The following is a 15300-nucleotide window of genomic DNA, read 5'->3' as shown; positions in this document are numbered from 1 at the left end:
TGTGAATTCACCGACTGGGATGCTCTTGATAGTATGAAGTGGGTGATGGGAATTTGCTTTAAGGATATTGTTGCCAGATATCTCCTTACGGTAGGTCTCTGTCAACACCACCTGATGTCCAGGAAATGGATGGTTGTAGCATGCTGTGTATAGGTAAATCTCAAATTATATGTGTTATATGTGATTCAAATAGTGAACGAAGTCCGGTATGGCAGATACATCGTCCCCCCAAATTAGGAGCAGATCATCGATGTATCTGCCATACCGGACAACACACCCAGAAAAGGGATTGTCAACCGAAAAGACATACTTTTCCTCCCAAAAGGCCATAGCTATGTTGGCCAAAGATGGGGAGAATTTGGCCCCCATAGAAACACCTGAGGTCTGGATATAAAAGACCTCGTCAAATACAAAATAATTGTGTGTTAAAAGGTACAATGTCACCTCCAACACATAGTCAATAAATATGTCAGAGTAGCCACTATATTTATGCAAATTGTACTCCAGGGCCAAAAGAGCATAGGAATGGGGAATGGAAGGATACAGCGCCACTACATCCAGTGTGATCCAGGTATATTCCTTGGACCATGTACAAGTGTGCATATATTTAAGCACATTGGTTGTGTCTCTGATATAACCTGGAGATCTTTTCACAAAGGGTTGCAGTACTGAATCCAACCATTGTCCCAGTTTCTCCGTTAAAGATCCAATACCGGACACTATGGGACGTAATGGTGGAGGGTTAATCCCTTTGTGCATTTTAGGGAGAGCATGGATTATTGGAGTGACAGGATATTCAACATTCAAAAAATCATATTGTTTCTGTGTTATATGTCCCCTCTCAAGGCCCTTGTTTAGGATGGAGGTTAATTCTCTTTTGTAAGTTGTAAGAGGGTTCTGTTTGAGAATATGATAAGTGGTGGTGTCAGACAGAACCCCCAACATTGATGAGTGGTAACATGTCCTGTCGAGCACCACCACAGACCCTCCTTTATCCGCCATTTTTATTAATATCCTCTCCTCCCTTCCTTTCTCTTGATATGGTATTTATCTATCTCAATCTATATATGCTCCCTTGTGTCTGCATTCGGTATACAACATTGCAAATACACCATGTTGGATTGTAAAATTATGGAACATATATATGTGTCTTTATGTTATATGCTTTGTCCTTCTTTTTGTTAGAGAGTAACTATACCATGTATTTTATATTCTATATATGTTGTATTATATGTTGAAACATTGTGAGTTATGTAAGTTCTTGCATGTCACAGGTGAACTTGTTTGCACAGGTGTCTCGCGTTTACCCGACTGATTTTCGGCTTGCCCTAGGTTTTGAGATCCCTCCCCTATGGGCGGATGTCTCAGGGGTGAACCTTATTTCAGCCCGATACACGCCAGACTCCTCAGATCATGACTAAGAACAACATTGTTCGAAACGCGTAGATCGTGGGGATAAGTGGGTCACAGTGTCACTGTTGCTGGATGTACCTAATTTATAGTGACAAAATAAAGACCAGGATTTCTTCATTACGTCCTTCTGGTGCCGGAGCCTTTTTCTATTTGTGTAATCAGAATAAATCCCTGGATCAACGACCCCTCTCTAGAAGCTATAGCCTGTAATATTATTACACTCCAGAAATACATCCAGGCCCCTCTTGAATTCCTTTATTGTACTCACCATCACCACCGCCTCAGGCAGAGAGTTCCATAGTCTCACTGCTCTTACCGTAAAGAATCCTCTTCTATGTTTGTGTACAAACCTTTCCTCCAGACGCAGAGGATGTCCCCTCCTCACAGTCCTGGGGATAAATAGATGATGGGAGAGATCTCTGTACTGACCCCTGATATATTTATACATAGTAATTAGATCTCCTCTCAGTCGTCTTTTTTCTAAAGTGAATAACCCTAATGTTGATAATCTATCAGGGTACTGTAGTTTCCCCGTTCCAGTTATTACTTTAGTTGCCCTCCTCTGGACCCTCTCCAGCTCTGCTATGTCTGCTTTGTTCACTAGAGCCCAGAACTGTACACAGTACTCCATGTGTGGTCTGACTAATGATTTGCAAAGTGGTAGGACTATGTTCTCATCACGGGCATCTATGCCCCTATTCAGTAAAAACATATACGGATCCAGTGAGAATTTGATATTAGTGAGTTGCAGTATAAGGTGTTGGGTCTCTCTCCATAAAGGAAAGATGACATGGCAATTCCAAAAGATGTGAAATAAAGACCCTCGGCCTGAGTCACACCGCCAACAAGCATCAGAGATAGTAGGATTCAAGTGTCTGAGGTGTATGATACCAAAACATCAAAAGCTTATAAGCATTTTCTCTATAGGTCACACAGGTAGATGACATTGCTGCTCTACGCCATATAAGCTGCCAATCGCTCGGTGGTATTTCTTTCTCGAGGTATCTCTCCCATTTAGACATATATGCATGTCGCATATCCTGTGGGGGTTCCGGGGTTGAAAGAAGACTATATATGTCTGATATAAGACCCCTGGTGGAGGTGGAAAGTTTACAAAGTCGTTCAAACATTGTCGGAGTAGAGACCTTCTTATCATTAAATAGGGTTCTAAACAGGTGTTGGATTTGTATATGCTGCCACCTAGAGGACTCTGGTAGGTTGTATTTTTCCCTGAGCGATTCAAACGGTATACTTTCAAGGGTTCTATATTCCACTATATCAGCAAATCTGAATAATTTATTGGAGAACCACGGCTTAAAGGATGTGTACTGCAGTCCTAACGGGAATATCGGGTTAAATAAAAACAAGGTCATAGAGGATTTATCAGACACTAATGGAAATCTCTGCCTGCAATTTTTCCAAACATTATGAAATGTTAAGGACAAAGGACCCAACAATTGGGCATTATAAGTGGTCGGTAATGGTGACCACAAGAGGGCATTAGGGTGAATAGGAGCTAACCAGAGCTTTTCAATTTCCATCCACGTAGAAAATGCCAAGAGGGAAGACCATGCAGGTATACAACGTAAATGGGTCGCCCAGTAATATTTGGTTACAGCAGGGAGCCCCAGACTACCCTTGTGATTTGAGGGTGGTAAGAGTATTGCAAGAAATTCTGTGTCTTTTCCCATTCCAAACAAACCTAAGGATGGAAGATTGCAAAGCTCTCAGGTCTTTCTTAGGTATGGGAACCGGAATAGTTTCCATTACATATAATAATTTAGGCAGTATGGTCATCTTGACCGCTGCAATATGTCCCATTAGAGAAATTGGCAGGGGCATCCACTTAACCAAAAGCGAATTGAGTTCCTGGAAGAGAGGGACAAAGTTATGAACATAAAGGTTATGATATGTTTTTGTTAACTGAACTCCCAAATATTTGAGGGTGGTATCGTTCCATATAAAATGGAAATTGCTTTGTAGATTACTCAGTATCTCCGGCGGGACATTAATAGATAGAGCTTCCATTTTTGAAGTATTAATCTTATACCCAGACAGTCTGCCATATTCCCCTATAGTCCGAAACAAATTCGGTAAGGAAGTATGTAAGTTTGTCAGTGTAAGGAGGATATCATCAGCGAAGAGTGATACTTTGAAGGACACCTTATTGACTTCTATTCCCTGAATATCAGGATGGGCTCGTATTAGCGCCGCCAGAGGCTCTATGCAAAGTATAAAAAGTAAGGGGGATAACAGGCAGCCCTGCCTAGTTCCGTTCCGAATAGTTATCATGTTAGACTGGGCATGTGTCATTTGGGTGAGTATAGAGGGCACTAATGGCCTTCAAGAAGGGCCCCCCTATACCAAAACACCGCAGCGCAGAAAACATAAATGGCCAACTCAGGCGGTCAAAGGCCTTTTCTGCATCAAGGCCCATTATTAACGCCTGCTGTTTCCGCCGATTAATAATGTCTATCAGATCTATAGTCCTCCTTGTATTGTCGCCTCCTTGGCGATTTAACACAAAGCCAACTTGATCCTTATGGTTAACAAGCCTGTTCGCTAGTAATTTTGTAAATATCTTTAGATCTGAATTAAGGAGGGCTATAGGGCGATAGTTGGCACAGTCCATATGGTCTTTCCCTGGTTTCGGTATAAGGGTAATAAATGACTGAAGCATTGAGTCTGGTATAGGGGAGCCCTCTAAGAAAGAGTTAAAAATCTTGACCATATACGGAAGGAGGGTATCTACATATGTCTTGTAATAGAGATATGGCAGACCATCCGGTCCAGGTGACTTACGGTTAGGAAGGTTTTTAATTAATTCTGATATTTCTTCCGCTGTAATCTGAATGTTAAGAGTAGCTGCTAGGTCATTAGATAATTTAGGTAGCTTACACTGTGCGAGGAAGGAGGAAAAGATTTCCCGCTGCCTCAGAGGGTCCTTAGGAACCTGCTGGGGGAGAGAGTAAAGATTTTCATAGTACTTCTGAAAGAGAGCGACAATTTTATTGGGGTCATTTTATTATGTTTATTTTATTATGATTACTATTTATTAACTAATTTATGACTTTGTGAATTTATATGAGAATAACATGTACAATTTTTGTTTGTCGGATGGTGAGTGCCGGTCTCCTGTCCATCTTCAAGACTACAGTAAACTGCCTTATGCCCCCCTCCCAACCCCACCGCAGTGCTGTTCCTCATTGTTACTCCCCCTCATTGACTCCAACATGGTCTCTTTTGAAATGCCTCCACCAATGGAAAATATATATATATTTAACCCCTTCACGACCGCAATCTGTATATATACGTGATAGCTGCACATACCCCGTGCAGCTACCACGTATATATACGTTCTGGCAGCTCTTTAATCCAAGCGCTGCAAAGCGCTTGGATTAAAGCTTCTGCCCCTGCCCTGTATGCTGTCACGGACAGCATACAGTGCAGTAATGCCGGCAAGGGACCAATCAGAGTGGCCCCTTGCCGGCAATCGATCCAATTGGTTAGTCTGTGCAGACTAACCAATCGGATCGCGGCAGTGAAAAAATGCCGGTTTCAGGCTCTGATCTGCGCTCTGCAGATCAGAGCCTGAAATCAGTGTCCATAGACCCCGTCCGATAAACACCATAAAAAAATAAAATAAAAACTGTAAAAAAAAAAGCAATTTTTGTCACCTTACATCACAAAAAGTGCAACAGCAAGCGATCAAAAAGGCGTATGACCCCCAAAATAGTACCAATCAAACCGCCACCTCGTCCCGCAAAAAATGATACCCTATTTAAGACAATCGCCCAAAAAATAAAAAAGCTATGGTTCTCAGACTATAGAGACACTAAAACATCATTTTTTTGGTTTCAGAAATGCTATTATTGTGTAAAACTTAAATAAATAAGAAAAAGTATACATATTAGGTATTGCCACGTCCGTAACAATCTTCTCTATAAAACTATCACATGACCTAACTCCTCAGATGAACGCTGTAAAAATAAATAAATGAAAACTGTTCCAAAACAGCCAATTTTTTGCGTCACCTTGCCCCATAAAGTGTAATAATGAATGATCAAAAAATCCTATGTACCCAAAAATGGTACCAATATAAACCTCAACACTTTCTGCAAAAAACGAGCCCCTGCACAAGACGATCGGCAGAAAAATAAAAAACATATGGCGTTCAGAAAACCAATCCAGCACAATCTGCCTTCCAAAAACCATATGGCATTCCTTTCCTTCTGCGCCCTGCCGTGCGCCCGTACAGCAGTTTACGACCACATGTGGGGTGTTTATGTAAACCGCGGAATCAGGGTAATAAATATTGAGTTTTGTTTGGCTGTTAACCCTCAATGTGTTAAAGAATTTTTTTTTATAAAATGGAAAATCTGCCAAAAATGTGAAATTTAGAAATTTCATCTCCATTTTCCTTTAATTCTTGTGGAACGCCTAAAGGGTTAACAAAGTTTGTAAAATCAGTTTTGAGTAACTTGAGGGGTGTAGTTTCTACAATGGGGTCATTTATGGGGGTTTCCACTATGTAAACCCCACAAAGTGACTTCAGACCTGAACTGGTCCTTAAAAAGTGGGTTTTGGAAATTTTCTTAAAAATTGTAAGAATTGCTTCTAAACTTCTAAGCCTTCTAACGTCCTAAAAAAATAAAATGACATTTCCAAAATGATGCCAACATAAAGTAGACATATGGGGAATGTTAAGTAATAAATATTTTATTAGGTATGACTTTCTGTTTTTTGAAGCAGAGAAATTGAAATTTGGAAAATTGTGAATTTTTCCAAATTTTGGGTAAATTTGGGATTTTTTCATAAATAAAGGTGAAATATATTGACTCAAATATGATTATCATGAAGTACAATGTGTCACGAGAAAACAATCTCAGAGAGGCGTGGATAAGTAAAAGTGTTCCAAAGCTATTACCACATAAAGTGATGCATGTCAGATTTGTAAATTTTGACCTGGACACTGGGGCATCAATGACCCTTGGTCATGAAAGGGTTAAAGGGCTTCTGTCACCCCACTAAACATTTTTTTTTTTTTTGTGTAGTTATAATCCCTATACTGCGATTTTTACCTGTCTACCAGCAAGTAGGGCGGCTACTTGCTGGTAGCAGCCGCATCCTCCTATCATAATAAGGCCCCCGCCGCATGTTGATTGACAGGGTCAGGGAACAGGATTGTTCTCTGCTGGCCCTGTTTGCATTCAAAATCTGGCGCCTGCGCCGTACCTGTCTTCAATCGGCGCAGGCGCACTGAGAGGCGGACGCTCGCTCGGCTGCTCCATCCTCAATGCGCCTGCGCCGGGTGTAGATGTGACGTCATCGGCGCAGGCGCATTGAGGATGGAGCGGCCGAGCGAGCGTCCGCCTCTCAGTGCGCCTGCTCCGATTGAAGACAGGTACGGCGCAGGCACCAGATTTTGAATGCAAACAGGCAGGGCCAGCAGAGAACGATCCCGTTCCCTGGCCCTGTCAATCAACATGCGGAGGGGGCGTCATTATGATAGGAGGATGCGGCTGCTACCAGCAAGTAACCGCCCTACTTGCTGGTAGACAGGTAATTTAAATATTATAAAAATATGTTTTTAGCAAAATCTACTGAACCAAAATGATTAATCACATGTGTTTTATCCTAATGAGACAGATTTCATAATAAGAATTTGGAGAAGGGGCAGAGGGAGAGCAGAGCAGGGAGAGGCTGGTGCTGCTACTAGGGGGTCATACCATGGGGGAGTAATAAAGCCCACCATAATGTCCCCCCCAGTAGAAATAATTCTCCGTATAATGTGTCAGTGCAAAAAATACCCCCCTGTAATGCCCCCAGTTGAGCTAATGTCCCCATAATGCCCCCATAATGTACCAGTATAAAATACCCCTATATAGTGACCCCAGTAAATGCCCCCATAGTGCTCCTCTCCCCCCTAGTGCCCCCCAAAATGTACCAGTATAAAATGCCCGATCTATAGTGCGCCAGTAGATGCCCTCAGTGTCCCCCATAATTTGTAAGCATAAAATACCCCTTCTCAGTGCCCCCGTAGTAGTCCTCTCCCCCCTTCCCCATAGTACCCACCACAATGTGTCCCAGTATAAAATGCCCCTATACAGAGCCCCCATATAAAATAACCGTTCTTTGTGGCCTCAGTAGATGCGCCTATACTGCCACCAATAATGTGCCAGTAAGAAGTGCCCCATAGATGTCCCCCAATAATGTGCCAGTGAAATGTGCCCTCATAGATGCCCCTTAATCATGTGCCAGTAGCCATAGGCGCCCCCCCTATGATGTGCCAGTAGCCATAGGCGCCCCCCCTATGATGTGCCAGTAGCCATAGGCGCCCCCCATGATGTGCCTGTAGCCATAGGGCCCCCCCTATCATGTGCCAGTAGCCATAGGGCCCCCCCTATCATGTGCCAGTAGCCATAGGGCCCCCCCTATCATGTGCCAGTAGCCATAGGGCCCCCCTATCATGTGCCAGTAGCCATAGGCGGCCCCCCATGAACATGTGCCAGTAGCCATAGGCGGCCCCCCCTATCATGTGCCACTAGCCATAGGGCCCCCCCTATCATGTGCCAGTAGCCATCAGTATTGTACAGAAAAAAACCCTATACTTACCTCATTTGCAGCGATGCAGGGCTCAGGCGGCGCGATGACGTCATCGCGCCGGCCTCTGATAGCAGGGCTCCAGACTAAAAAAAATACCTAGTAGCCATTGGCTCCTGAACTGAAAAATTTAGGAGCCAAATTAAATTTTTAGTCGCCAAATCGAAACCGAATGAAAATTTTGGTATCGTGACAGCGTAGGGTTGTTTCAATACCAAAATTTTGATTCGCTTTCGTCACCATAAAAAAGTATTGCGATACCACGCAAAAAAGCCACGTGCATTTCGCATTTTATGAAATGTTCGGCCCATAATAGAGCAGTCCTATCCTATTTTTTGGGGTGACTAAAAAATGGCGAATGCTCACCGCATAGGAGATATTTCTTAATAATTTAATAGTTTGGACTTTTCGGACGCAGCGCTATGTAATATGTTTATTTATTGTATATATTTTTTATATGTAAAATTGGGAAAGGGTGGATTTAAACGTAATATTTTAGAGTACTTTCACACTAGCGTTTTTCTTTTTCGGCATAGAGTTCCGTCACAGGGGCTCTATACCGGAAAAGAACTGATCAGGCATATCCCCATGCATTCTGAATGGCGAGTAATCCGTTCAGGATGCATCAGGATGTCTTCAGTTCAGTCATTTTGACTGATCAGGCAAAAGATAAAACCGCAGCATGCTACAGTTTTATCTCCGGCGAAAAAAACTGAAGACTTACCTGAAGGACGGATCCGGCATTTTTCCCATAGGAATGTATTAGTGCCAGATCCGGCATTCAAAATACCGGAATGCAGGATCCGTCCTTCCGGTCTGCGCATGCCGGTAAAAATGTGTAAAAAGATACAAGACGGATCCGTCTGTCCGCATGACAAGCGGGAGACATGGATTCATTCTTGCAATGCATTTGTGAGACGGATCCGCATCCGTAAGCATCTCATAAATGCTTTCAGTCACATCAAGATCGGCGGATCTGGCAGGCAGTTCCGACGACGGAACTGCTTGCCGGATCACACTACCGCAAGTGTGAAAGTAGCCTTAGTGTTTGTGTTTTATTTTTACTTACTATTAGCCCCCTTAGGGGCTGGAACCCTTGTCCTATTCACCGTTAGGCCCCTTTCACAGTGCACCCCCCCAGTATAATAAACATTGAGTGCGCGCCCCCCAGTATAATAAACATTGAGTGCGCGCCCCCCAGTATAATAAACATTGAGTGCGCGCCCCCCAGTATAACATTGAGTGCGCGCCCCCAGTATAATAAACATTGAGTGCGCGCCCCCCAGTATAATAAACATTGAGTGCACCCCCCAGTATAATAAACATTGAGTGCCCCCCCCCAGTAAAATAAACATTGAGTGCGCCCCCCCAGTATAATAAACATTGGTGGCACAGTGGGCAGTGCCAATGAGGGTTAAAAAATAAATAAAAAATTAACTCACCTCCACCAAATGATCGCGCAGCTGCCGGTCTCCTGTTCTTTCTTTAGGACCTGTCAAAGGACCTGTGGTGACATCACTGTAGTCATCACATGGTACATCATATGATCCATCACCATGGTAATGGACCATGTGATTAGCTCAGTGACGTCACCACAGGTCCTGAAGCAAGAACAGGAGACCGGCAGCTGCGCGATCAATTGGTGGAGGTGAGTTAATTTTTTATTTTATTTTTTAACCCTCATTGGCACTGCCCACTGCGCCACCAATGTTTATTATACTGGGGGGGGGGCCCGCACTCAATGTTTATTATACTTGGGGGGGGGGGCCTCACTCAATGTTTATTATACTTGGGGGGGGCCTCACTCAATGTTTATTATACTTGGGGGGGGGCTCACTCAATGTTTATTATACTGGGGGGGGCCTCACTCAATGTTTATTATACTGGGGGGGGGGCGCACTGCGCCACCAATGTTAATACAAATGCAGGAGGTGGGTGCCGCCTGCCGGAGTGAAATAGCCGGCACCCGACCTCTATGATAGGGGGCTGCGATCAGCGGCAGTTAACCCCTAAGGTGCCGCTCCCTGTCATAGAGGTCGGGTGCCGGCTATTTGATACCGGCACCCGCCTGCTGTATTTGTATTACAGGTCAGTTTTCTTCATTGGTGGCGCAGTGGCCACAGCACTCCCCTCCTCCTCCCATGTCTCTTCTTATTGGCGGAGGCGGCAGCACAGAGAGAGCCCCCCCCTGCCTCTATGGAAGCGCCGACGCCATCCCTGCCTATAGTTAGTTGCGGGCCGGCGCAATTGCCCCCCTTGCCTCTATGGAAGCGCCGGCCCTGCAGGGCACTGTACTTACCTCATTCCCCGACACCCACATTATTCCTGATGCCCGCACAGCCGCCACTGCCTTCCTCCCGTCATGCAGATGAAAACATCCAGCGATATGGGGGGGCAGTCAATAGATGGCCAAGAATGGGAACAAGCCTCTCTAGCATCGTGGGTGACGCTAGGGAGGCTAATTTCCGACACGGCCTGCTATTGGCTGCACCCCCCACTGGGCATAAGTAAGGCGGTGCCTGGGCATTTTTGGGGGCATAATAGCGGTTAGATAGCCCCTTTAACCCTTAGGAAACTGGAGGTTTTTTTTTTCGTTTTTGCATTTTCTTTTTTTTCCCCCATCTTCCTTCAGCCATAACTTTTTTATTTTTCCATTCACATAGATATATGAGGGCTTAATTTTTGCGGGAGAAGTTGTACTTTTATAATGGCATACAATATAGTGGGAAAAATGTCCAAATGGGGTGGAAAAAAAAACAATTTCTCCACCGTTTTATGGATTTTGTTCCTACAGTGTTCTCTTTGCGGCAAAACTGACCTGTGCCTTTCATTCTCTGAGTCAGTACGATTACAATGATACCACATATGCATAGTTTTTTTTTATGTGTAAATAGTGTAAAAATAAATTAAAACTTTAAAAAAAAGTTTATTTATATCACCATATTCTGACCCCCATAACTTTTTTTATAGTTATATCTACTGATCTGTGTGGGGGCTCATTTTTTGCGGGATGAACTGTAGTTTTTATTGATATCATTTTTGAATGTGTGTGACTTTTTTTATCACATTTTTTGGGGTTAGAGAAGTGATGAAAAAATGGCGCTGGTAGCAAAGGGGTTAAGATGTGGGGGATGGGCTATGTCAGGCTTTAGCACAGTGAACACAGGCACTCGTTCAGCTGTGCTCGCATACATATCGCACTCTGTGTCCACTCTGCAAAAGTTCACATAGCCCATCTATGCCCGGCTTTACCAAAGCAGACAGGCAGGAGCAGTGATGTGTGCTGTACATCGCTCACTGCAGCCCCAGTGAAATCCTTACTCCCATACAGCACTGTCATATCAGCGGTGTATAAGAGTTAATAAAAAAAAAACGGTTTCAGTAGGTCAAGTATACATTTCTTTATTTGCAAATGGGGGTGTGGCCAGGGTGGAGCCAGGGCAGTGGGAGGGGTTAGGGGGCCCAAGTCAGATTCTTGCTATGGGGCCCAATGATTTCTATGTACGCCCCTGAGTACAGTTAATAACATTGTTGCTTACATTTATTGTTTAGTGCTTGATTATTATGCAATTATCTTCAATTTCATCCCAAATAACTATTGTTTATTTTTTTGTTTCCTTAGATTCCAAGATTTTACTTTGTGATTTTCATAGAGCAAAGGCTTGGATGGAGTGGCTCTCAAAGAAGAATCACAATGTAAGACATTGTCGGAACCAAGTTTTAAAGATGTTACGTCAGATTGCAAATGACAGCAGCATAGAGGATATTAATATTGCCCTCCAAAAATAAAAAAAAAAAAAAAACAATTTGGAAGGAAAATTAGGCATTAAGGCAGCAGTTATCAAACAAATGGTTGCCTGAAATAACGGTAATAAAAATGTATTTGTTTTTTTTATATTTTGCTACTTGATCTAAATGTTAATATCATTATACAATTTAACAACATTATGAATTTAATGATTATGGTTTAGGGGGTTGTTCCAAGTAAAATATTTAAAATTTTTCAAACCAGCACTTGGATATAAATACTTTTGTCATTTAATCATTATAGTGCATGAATGGATGGATGAATTTCAATATCCATGAGAGGTACAGAGCTGGGTTAAGCTTACTTTTATATAGCTTATCATTTACTATATGATGTATGTTTTGCACTATTGATGGGATAACCGCTTTAAATAGTATGAAGATTTCATACTAGTCACTGGCCCTTTCTATCAAGTCTATTCCCTCTTGTATAGCTTTTCAGAAAAATGTCAAGTATGGGCTCATGTACACAACCGTTTGTATTTTCCATTCAATAAATGACGGATTTGCCTACCCCCCCCCCCACCCCCCCCCAAAAATCCTGATGTCTGTTTACTGGCGGATTAATTGTAACAATGTCTGTTTTTGTCTGTCAATCAAAAAAGAATAGGATATTTATATTTTTTGCCTTAATGGACATACGAGCACAGAATGCACAAAAAGTCATTTCCGTTTTTGTGGCGTCCCTATTGAAATGAATGGTTCCACATATGGGCAACAAAAGAAACTGAACAGACTTTGAAAGAAAATACTTTTTTTTGCATGAGCCCTATAACTAGACACCACACGTGTTACGAGAATAGTCTTAACCACAATATTAAATATTGCTATGTGTGTCTGTTATAAATTTTAGAACACCCTATACAATCAAATTGAAAATAACTGAATATCTGTGATACAATGCAAAAAATCTGGAAAAGCACCCATCTAATGTAATGACCTTTTATTTGTAAAAATATACACAGCAGAAATTGAACATCATATTGAAATGTAGCAGAAAATACATAAAATTCATTAAAATGCAAAAGACTCCCATACAGGTAGCATGATCAGCTATAATGACTGTGGTATGGATGTAAATATTTAAAAATATTAGGCTACTTTCACACTAGCGTTCGATCGGATCCGTCCAGACTTACAATGTAAGGCTACTTTCACACTAGCGTTCAGAACGGATCCGTCTGCATTATATTGGCAAAAAAAAGCTAAGTGTGAAATTAGCCTGAGCGGATCCGTCCACACTTTTACATTGAAAGTCAATGGGGGACGGATCCGCTTGAAGATTGAGCCATATTGTGGCATCTTCAAACGGATCCGTCCCCATTGACTTACATTGTAAGTCTGGACGGATCCGCACGGCCAGGCAGACACCCGAACGCTGCAAGCAGCGTTCAGGTGTCCGCCTGCTGAGCGGAGCGGAGGCTGAACGCCGCCAGACTGATGCAGTCTGAGCGGATCCGCGTCCATTCAGACTGCATCAGGGCTGGACGGAAGCGTTCGGGTCCGCTCGTGAGCCCCTTCAAACGGAGCTCACGAGCGGACAGCCAAACGCTAGTGTGAAAGTAGCCTTACACTCACCAAACTTGGCGATAATGCTTCATCCAAAGACTACTTCTATAAGGGTCCATTCACACGGCCGCAATTCTGTAAAGCATTTTGCAGAACGGAATTGCGGACCCATTCATTTCTATGGGGCTGCACGATGTGCAGCCCGGACACGGAACTGCAGACCCACACTTCCGGGTCCACAATTCCATTCCAATGTCGGCAAAGTGCGGTCCGCAAATTGCGGATCGCACATTGCCGATGTCAGTGTTTTGCGGATCCGCAAAACACTTGCGGACGTGTGAATGGGGCCTTAACAGTATATTCACCGTAGAAGATGGCCAAGCCTAGTGTCAATAAATCGCTTAGTTGAGGGAAGAAAAACAGAAGGATGGAAGACTGGCCGGACTAATCCTGAAAACATTTACTTAATTAAGCCCAGACACACAAAGGCAATACATAATGGTATGTTAATGTAGGAGAGAGGTCAAATACTAACCAGGACCTGAAGTGATCGACCCCCCTGCCGCGCGTTCGGTCTCGCTTCCTCTTGGGGGCATGTCTAACCTTCTAACCTGTGCCCTATATTTAACCCCATATCCCTATCTCATATTAATTGTAATTTGTCCCAGGTGAAAGGGATGATCCTGGGAGTCGCTCTGTATCCGAGCTCAACAATCGTTGCGCTGCTCAGAAGATTACGTCACAATCACGTGACTGCCCAGCCAAGTCATGTGACGGCAGAACAGAAAGACCCAGTAGCACCAACCTCTTAATTATACAACGGAGGCAGGACCACGGAAGTTCCCTGATATACAGCTGGGTCGTGCGCTAGATGTTCCCAGTGCCATCTTGGTGAAGGGCAAGGATATAAAATAAAAAACAAAATATATCGAGGGGAATCAAACAGGGGTTATGAGGATCTCTACTAAACGCTAAACTTGGTTCACAATATAATAATGACATAAAATGATTAAAATTACATATCTATACACCAAGCACATGTTTAAAAAGTCAGTGATGTGTCACAAAAAAAAAGATTGTTGAACATAGTAGAAATAAATTGCTAGCATGAATGAATTCTATTGAAACCATACTCTTCATTTATATAATATTATAGCACTGCCGCAATGAGTACATACATAAGTACTTTTTCCTGTTATGGCACTTTATGTATTTGCTGCTTCATTTTAATATGATGGTAAATACTTTAACTAAATGGTAAGGTATTTTTCTAAGATCATATCCGTACAAAGAAAAAAAAAAAGGCACAGCCTAGTGTCAATTTTTCCTATACAGTTGAAATGTTATTTATATTTTTTTAATAAATGTATATTTTATAATTATCCTACAGAAGTGGGCCCGTGCTTACCGCCATGGACTTTTACATGTTGGGATTCATACAAATAATGGCATCGAGAGACAACATGAAATTCTAAAATACAATCACTAGGATGGATATAAAAACTGTTAACTAAGTGAAATGATTACTGTCCTTCATTGCAGTTTCTTCCCCAACACATACCAAAAGTAAGATTCTAGTTTTAATGTATTTTTGATAGTTTTCGGCAATTTGTATCAAAACATTTTGTTGGTGCTTTAAGTGATCCAACAAGCAGTGTTTTCTCCCCTGAAATTAGCATGTGATACAGAGAAAGAAGCCGAGCTATGTGAGATATGGGAATATATGAATTGAAGTATGATTTTGGATTTTACATTAAAGTAAATCCTGACAGCAGTCCTTGGATAGAAATGTAGAGTCCCAATTACCATGCCCTCACATAGGGATTCACACTCTTCTGTGTTTATACACTGATATTGGCTCTGTGTGGCAGGGGTAAGAAGGACTCCTCCTAGTAGTCCTGTCAGGATTACCTCTTCTTAATCAAAAATTCAAAACTTAATCAAATATGCCTATATATCAAAGTACTC

This window comes from Bufo gargarizans, chromosome 11 (genome assembly GCF_014858855.1).
Source record: "Bufo gargarizans isolate SCDJY-AF-19 chromosome 11, ASM1485885v1, whole genome shotgun sequence".
In the NCBI taxonomy this organism is placed as follows: Eukaryota; Metazoa; Chordata; class Amphibia; order Anura; family Bufonidae; genus Bufo; species Bufo gargarizans.
Note: the sequence above shows the minus strand (reverse complement) of the source record.